Source organism: Cavia porcellus, unplaced genomic scaffold (assembly GCF_034190915.1).
Source record: "Cavia porcellus strain 051 isolate PalLab524CR breed Dunkin Hartley unplaced genomic scaffold, mCavPor4.1 scaffold_18, whole genome shotgun sequence".
NCBI lineage: Eukaryota > Metazoa > Chordata > Mammalia > Rodentia > Caviidae > Cavia > Cavia porcellus.
This window is the reverse complement of record NW_026947501.1, coordinates 30,153,799-30,162,029: the sequence shown is the minus strand read 5'-3', so window position 1 is coordinate 30,162,029 and position 8,231 is coordinate 30,153,799. Positions and strand designations below refer to the sequence as shown.

The following is an 8,231-nucleotide window of genomic DNA, read 5'->3' as shown; positions in this document are numbered from 1 at the left end:
TGAAAAAACAATGTAAGCTGACACTTAAAATAACTGATTTTATTAAAAAACAATTTTTCCCTACCACCTCCTACTAAAAGTTCTTGTAACTTAAATGTTTTTATTACTAAAAACCATAGTTCTTCACATAAGAAAGTGTTGTTTTCTATTGTCAAAAGCAATTTTTGCAAATGATAAGTCTTGAACTTAACTTTATCATGCATATTTCTGCTTCTTTCTCTTTTCTCATTGCTATATCTTAATTTTACTTTTAATTACTAGAATATACTTAAAATATATTTAAGTGCTCATTTAATTTTATATTATACATGAACCCTAAGTTATAAACGTATAGTACCTCTTCCAAATCAACTCCAATGACATGTTTTAGAGATATCAGTATGATTTATTTCTTTTTGATTTTTTCATCTTCAAAATTTAAATTACCAAAAATAAATAAACAAAGAACTCTTAAGTTGGAACACAAAATTAAAGCACGTTATTTTGTTAAGGATGCAATAACAAGAAAGTATAAACATATCCACATTTTAAATACTTATTTGTGTGATAGGTAATTGCCATTTAAAAACATTTTTAATAGAAAAACTGATATGTAAGTCCATTTACAGAAGATCAAAAAACCAGTGTTTGATACCAACTTCAACTATTATCAACTAAAAGGGAAAAAATCTGTCTTCTTTCCTGTTTCTGCTTCAGCCTCCATGTCTTCTGCTTCTTGTTTTTGGAAAAAACATCACGTTGTAAGGCAGTTGTCTTTTTGGAAAAGGACAAAGGCCAAGACCTTCCTTAAGGTAACCTCTTTCCATACTAATCCGAGTGGAAAGAAAACCAGCTTCCCTGAAATTCTCCGGTCTGTTGGGTGGAATATGGTGAATTGGTGTTTTCAGCAGGTAGCCAACTTTTTTCATTTTCTTCAGTGGCATATCTGAATAATAAATTTCACATTCCTTACATGTGTGCCCAAGCAATTTTCTTTCTGTTCTTTTGCTGAACTACCTCAATATGAGGAAAATTTCATAAGCTAATTTCTCTATCTCATTATCTTTTAAATGTAGCTTCCTGCTGTATATTATTTTGTTTATAATTACGTGCATTTGTTCCCTGTGACAACAGATAATTCATCCTATTCATTTACCTCTTGGGGGAAACTCTGCCGGGTAACATTCACATTCTTTCAGGGCAGTCTGATCAAACACATCTTCCAAGGTATCTTTCACCTTTCTTGCTCTATTTGGACTTCTTTGTCCTTTTTGCTCTCGTTTCTTCATCTTTAAAAGCAAACTTGCACCAACCAATGTACAGTCCATCTCTACAATCTCTCTTCCTAATCCTGACTGACTGTAAACCTTTGTATCTATTACAGCAATATCCATTTTATACTGAGAAAGGTCTGTTTGTGGATCTGCACTCCACTGAATATTTTCAAAGGATGCATCCTGGTTATTGTTAGGCTTTGTTTTGGCAATTCTGCCGGGGATTTAGCTGAATAATTGATGCAAATTCGCATCATCTATGTACTGACCTGGTTTTTACTACTTCTTGGCTCATTGGTACATTTCATGTCATCAAAATGATTCTCTGTCTCTAGATTTCACAGGGACACTGAGGAATTTTGAAGATGAAATTTCTTCTTTTATAGATAATGTTGTTTTTATCATCTGGAGAGGATTTGTACAAGGCCTGGTGGATGCACTCCAGGGAATATTTGGGTACCAGGCATCTCCTACCCCAAGGCCTTATGGCTTGAGGAAGAGTCTTTTGGAAAGGCTTTAAATGTTTCATAAAGAGTCACTTGCCTGAATATATTTCTGGGAGTCTCATTTTCTGGCTTTTCTTATTGAATAGCTGAAAACATATCAGAGGTCCAGAGGTCTGTCCATTATATGGTCCCTGTTCATGGAAAATTGATTATCCATTGGTAAAGAAAAGAATTTTCTTTATCAAAGGAGCTGTGGGAAATTCATTTCATGTTCACTTTCCTTCTCAGTTTTCTTCCTTTTGGATGTTGTACCTCCCAATGGTTCCAGGGAACACTATATATTTATCAGTAGCAGTATCTTTAGAGCGATCAGTAATATCCTGTTCATTTGTGGATTCACTTATATATTTAAGAATCTGCTTACTAGATGATGACTGGCTAATGGCCTTGGTCACTTCAGACCAAAGACTATGAAGTGTGAAAAAGCCACTATTTTCAGATCTTGATCTAGTTTTCTCCGATCTAGAAATAGAAGTGCTACTGGAAGGGGTTGTTTTGAAATGGCTTTGTTTCCCAGTGTCTAAAAGGGAAGGGGACAAACTTGTATTCAGACTCACACTAGTTTTCATGATAAAGGTAGGTAAAATATTTCTTGAGTAGTCAATTCATCTTGATGTGGAGTCTTTCAAGTAAAATCTGAAAATCTTAAACTATCATCAGTATTTCTTATGGATTTCTCAGAAGGTTGTTTCTTGTGATCTCATTACAGAGAATGGTAGAGCTCATCACCAAGTGGGATCATGGGACCTTGGGAATCAGATTCCTCTTAATCACCAAGTCCAAAGCATTTCAGCAACAACCGTAGCTAAATTAAAAATGACTTATCAGTGGAACAACTGCTTATTCCACATACTTTAGCCATTGGAACTTCATTTTGATCGGATGTGTCTGACTAGAATTCCTTTTTCTTTCAGGTTATGCTGTGAAAGTGTCAAAACTTTGGAAACTTTTTGTAATTCATTTGTACACTGAGAATTCTCCAATTTTGTATTTGTTTATTCTACTTATTGGACATTGAGAGTCTCCTTTCTTCGCAGCTGATTAATGCCAAAAAATGTAAAGGCTGTTACTGACGAATCAGTAATAACATTTTCCTCACATTCAAGCTCAGTGGCTTGATGCTGTTGATCATTCTCAATTTACTGCTGCAATTGTTCAGAAAACATTTTCTTTTCTTTCTGAAGAGTTTCTTTTCATTCATAAACTCAGGAAAAAGCTTAAGAGTCTGCTGTTTGATATTTTCAAACTCTTGCTGCTTTTTTTGCGTATGTTGTTTACTTATGGCAGAGCGATCACTTAAATCCTGCTTGTAACGGATCTTCTAAAACTTTGTTTCATGAAGGACATCTGTTCTTTCAGCTGTGGATTTTTGGTGAAGAACTCTTCCTGTCTTTGTGCATCTAAACTGCATTCCTTTTTCAGTTGGTTCTTTTTGCCTGTGAAATTTATACTTCGTTATCATGATAATGAGTCTTTCAACTGTGTCCAAAGTTCCTTAAAATCATTGGCTAGAGCTGCAGAATTAGGGCTTCCAAGACCATTTCAGAGATGTTCATCATGTTTAGTAGACTCTACACTTTCATTTGCTTAAAGATTTTGGAACTTTTCTGTTACGTTATATAAATATGGCATTGTCTTTGAATAGCTGAAATACTCCACCACCAAGTGGTAAATTCCACACCGGAAGTAGCCACCAGGACACGTCCCTACTGCTAGAGGGAAATGATATCCTTTCAAGGCTTCCAGGACCCCCTCAAATTCTCCAGAGCCCCCACAGGAAAGCAGCCAAATGCAGAGACTATGAATGGATGACACCATGGGTTCTTCTCTTTCTCCTCTTTCCCTCAGTGGCTGCCAACCTTGTTGGGGGCAACCTGCATGTCCAATGAAAGCAGCCAGACTCACCTCTCTTTTTGATGTTTAAAGTATTAATTTTATCATTACATTTGTTTATATACAGCTTGATTGTTTTTTACAAAACAATGAACCCAGATGATACTTACTATGAGCAATGGGAAATGTGCACGTTGTAGGCCCTCCTTGCCTTTCCACTGTTCTCAAATTTTAATAGTTGATAGGTAGATAGATTTAATGATAAATAGATAGATAGATAGATAGATAGATAGATAGATAGATAGATTTAGCAATAATAGAATCAGCGATAGGTACATAGATTTAGCAATAGATAGATTCAGCAACAAAGAGATAGACAGATAATAGATTTAGCAATGGATTTAATAATAGATAGATAGATAGATAGATAGATAGATAGATAGATTTAGCCATAGATACATAGATTTAGCAAGTTACTCAAAATTCCGTATCTCGATTCAACAATTTTAATCATTTTTCCTACTATATTTTTTGAAGTGCTAACCTTGTCTTTTCCTTTCTCCTCTTTCTCTTAAAATCTAAATTTGAATTTTAGGCTGCTAAAGTTACATTTTCTTTTCTGTGTGTGACTTTTTTATGATCTTGATTCTAAAATTGAAAATCACTGAGTGACATCTGCAATCTCAGAAAAATGAAAACATTTCTACAAAGCCGTGAACTCTGAGTGAATCCCCTGATAAAATGTTCTCACCTTAAATCACCCACCTTCTGCTGGGAAAGGGCAATATTTTAAGCTTCTAGATCAAACACACTCCACCAACTACACAGAATCAAGCCACATTGTGCTTGCTTGCTATTAACCTGTAACCGTCTTGTCATTTATTTAAGTACCAAAGAAATATATTCACCTTTTCTTATTCACAAGTGCAATTCTGTTATTTTTCAAACATTTGGAAATAAGAGACTTCCAAAGACATTTGTAAAACTATGACTCTTGGATTTTCTTTCTTTTAACTCTGGATTAGATTCCTTTGTTCTTGGATTTAAAGACCTCTTTCTTAGAAAATTGTTCTTTGTTTGTTTTAACTTTTTCTGTGCATTTCAATATTGTGTGTTCCTTACTTTTAAAATTTTTTTCTAGGAAAATTTCAGGAATTCCTGAAGCATTTGATTTTGCACTTATAATACAAGTTGTTATGCAATCAATTTCAGGTGCAATGTAAAAAAAAAAAATTGCAAGCCTTGTTCCATCAAATGCTGAGTTCTATGTCTTTTGTCAAATGTTAGTATATCCTTGTTCTGTGCAGATAATTGAATTTTACTCTTTGAAAGTTTTTATAGCTTCATATTCATGTTATCATTTACAATCTTTATGACATATATAAATATGTGTCTTCACATTCATTGTTATTAGTTCTCAGAATTTTTTCTCAAATCTCAGTAATTTTATATTCTTTATTTTTGTCAAATCACAGAACCATTTTCTACAATTACTTTTTAAATGTTAATATAATTGAAATAATTCTCAGTGCATAATTTTTAATTTTTTGTTTTCTTTGAGACAAGGGTTCAGTATGTAGTGAAGTCTAGACTTGAATTCGCTTCTGTAACCCAGGCTGGCCTCAAAGCGATCCTCCTGTCTCAGTCTTCAAAATTCTGGAATTACAATCATGCACCACCATATGCAGATAAGTATGTAACTTTTATTTCAAATGCGAGTTCTCATTTTAGTTTAGTTTTGTGTTGTTTTTCATTTTTATCGGTACCAGGGATCGAACTCACGACTGCCTGCTTGCAAGGCAGGCTTATGCCGCTGAGCTAAATCCCCAGCCCCTCATTTTAGTTATTTTTAAATGTACAAATCTGTCATGTTAATATATTGACGTTATATGCAACCATCATTGACATCCACTTCTAGAATATTTTATCATTTGAAAGAAACTCCACTCATTTATACGTAGATGTCCCCACCATAAGCCTCATGTGGTCAGGTTATGGCTTTGGGGAGTTTATTGCATCATGGGTGTGTGATACTCATCATGGGATTAGTTCCCTGAATTTAAAGTTTTCTGTGATGATTGAAACCTGGTCTGAGGATGTGGGCCACAGGGGCATATCCTTTTCTCCTCCCTTGATCCCTCTCTTTCCTCCTTGTCTGGCTGCCATGACCAACCTTCGTGTGCAGTCCCCTCTGCCATGTTGCCTTGCCTCAAAGCAAGAGGAATGGAACCTTTACCAACTGCAGGCAAAAATAAGCCTATCTTCCATCAATTTGTGGCTGTGGAGGGTCTAGAAAATGAGAAACTGACAAAGACACCCACTAAATGACTACTTCCATCTTTTATTTTACCCTCCATCCCTTGGCTCTTGAATTATACCATTCTACTTCTGCTCCTTTACAAATTTGACAATTTTTGTATCTTATATAAATATAAACATACAATATTTTCATTTGTGTCTTATTTTCAAGGGTCATTTAAGTTATACTGTGGGTCAGAATATTCTTTATTGTTAAGCCACTGTAACTCCATATATATATATATATATATATATATATATCATAGTTTTACTATTGATTCATCTGTCAGTGGACACTTGACTTTCTTCCATGTTGGTTGTTCTGAACTTAGATATGAAAATATTGGCTTTAGTTATTTCTTTTAATTCCTTTGAATAAATATCCAGAAAAGGAATTGTTGAATCTGTATCACATTTCATAGATTATATATTCAACATTTCTCTGGATTTTTTAAAAAGTTTGTTTTAGCAAATGTATTTTTAATTTCCATGACTCTTAAAATGTTCGATTACTAATAAATCTATCCTTGCACTATAGTTTTTTAAAACGATAAAGTGAAGGCATTTGTTAGCAAAATCAATACTAAAGGAAATATATAGCCAACATTAAAAGACATAATGAGGAATCTTTCAGGATAAAGGAAAATTACTTCAGATTAATCTATTGTGAGAATGAAAAAAATTGAAAAAACTGAATGTAAATAATTCTATGTAGATACTTACTGTATACAGAAGTCTCTTTTTTATGGGACTGAACACATAGGGAAAAGAAATCCAGCAACAAAGTATCATGAAGGCCAAGCTTCGATTAAGAGATAGTACACACATTAAAAGTCCTTTCATTATTTACAAAACAATTTAATTTGTGTTGGACTTCAATAAAACAAAGATCCTCTGCATAATCACTAGTAAAATATATAATATTATAACAAATAAATAGGTGGAAAATGAGTATTAAATATTTTAGTTAATAAAAAAGAAAGAAGATTTTCTTCACAATATCAATTATACATTTTGGTATTTATTTGCACTTTCAGTTTCTCATACCAGAGAAACAATGTGATAATTACTCATCTGTCTGATTTATTTCACTGAAGAGTATGGTCTCAAGATGCATTCATTTGCCTAGAAAGGTCACAAGTTTATCTCTTTATGGCAGAGTAGTACTCCACTGTTTTAAAAAAGCACATTCATTGGTTGATAAGCTTCTGGGCTGTTTCCAAGATTTAGTTATTACACATTGCACTGCTAGAAACATGGGTGTGTATATTTCACTGTGTATGATGCTTTTAATTCTTTTGAGAAGATACCAAGAAGGGGAAGAGGTAGGTCAAGGGGAGCCTCTAGTTTTAATTTTTGGGGGGTTTCCCACACTGATTTTCAAGGTAGATGCAACAGTCTATCCTTTCACTAACATGGCGAAGAGTTCTTTTTTCCTCACATCCCTGTCAGTATTTGCTATTGGTTGATTCCTGGTAATAACCATTGTTTCTGGGGTGAGATGAAAGCTCAGTGTTTTTTATTTGCATCTCTCAAGTGACCAGTAATGTTGACCATCTTGTCATATATTTATTTGCTGTTTCTTCTTCTTCAACTGAGAAGTGTCTAATCACTTCAGTTGCCCATTTTTGGAGTGGGTATTTAAATTTGGGGATCTATTTGCGTATTCTAGATATTAGAACTTTGTGTAAGGAACAGCTGGCAAAATTTTTTTTCCACTTTTTATGCTATCTCTTCATCTTGGTGATTTCTCTTGCTGTGCAAAATCTTTTTTTAAAAATGAGATTCTGGGCTTTGAACCTTTGCTACCGTTTCTGTGAGACAGGGTTTTGTTCATAGAGTATTTGTCTACACCAGTGTATTCAGGAGTTCTACCAATTAGACCTTCCAAGAGATTAGTTAGAACTTTTACGCACTCTGATTTCAGTTTAGTGCATGGCAAAATGTTTTGGTCTAGGGAGGTAGGAGAGAGAAAAGAAGGAAGCAAAAAGAAAAATGAGAAAAAATGAAAAACAGCAACAAAGCTTTTGTAAATAAGGAATATAAGAGTTGAAGGGATGGAAGAGGAATGGAGAAAAAAGAAGGAAGATGTACCTTGTACCGGTACAAATTCCCTATGATAAATGTGACTATTATGTATACCCAAAATATACTGGTAAGCTTAATTAACTTTAAAAATCTTTCAAATAAAAAATGAAAAAATTAATCATAGGGTAGTCAGAAATATTTAAATTTGAATATTCCAGCTATCATAAAGCACAAAATGAATAAATACTCCAGTTTAAAATAGTTTGTCAGTCTTGATTAAAGAGTAACCTGTAAAAAGCACTGCACATGAGTT

The 8,231-nt window shown here is 33.8% G+C and overlaps 1 pseudogene; it reads right to left on the bottom strand.

Annotated features, from left to right (window-relative positions):
• Window positions 1-692: 692 nt before the first annotated feature.
• On the bottom strand, window positions 693-3,315 carry LOC100734154 (DNA endonuclease RBBP8-like; annotated as a pseudogene).
• Between the last annotated feature and the right edge of the window lie 4,916 nt (window positions 3,316-8,231).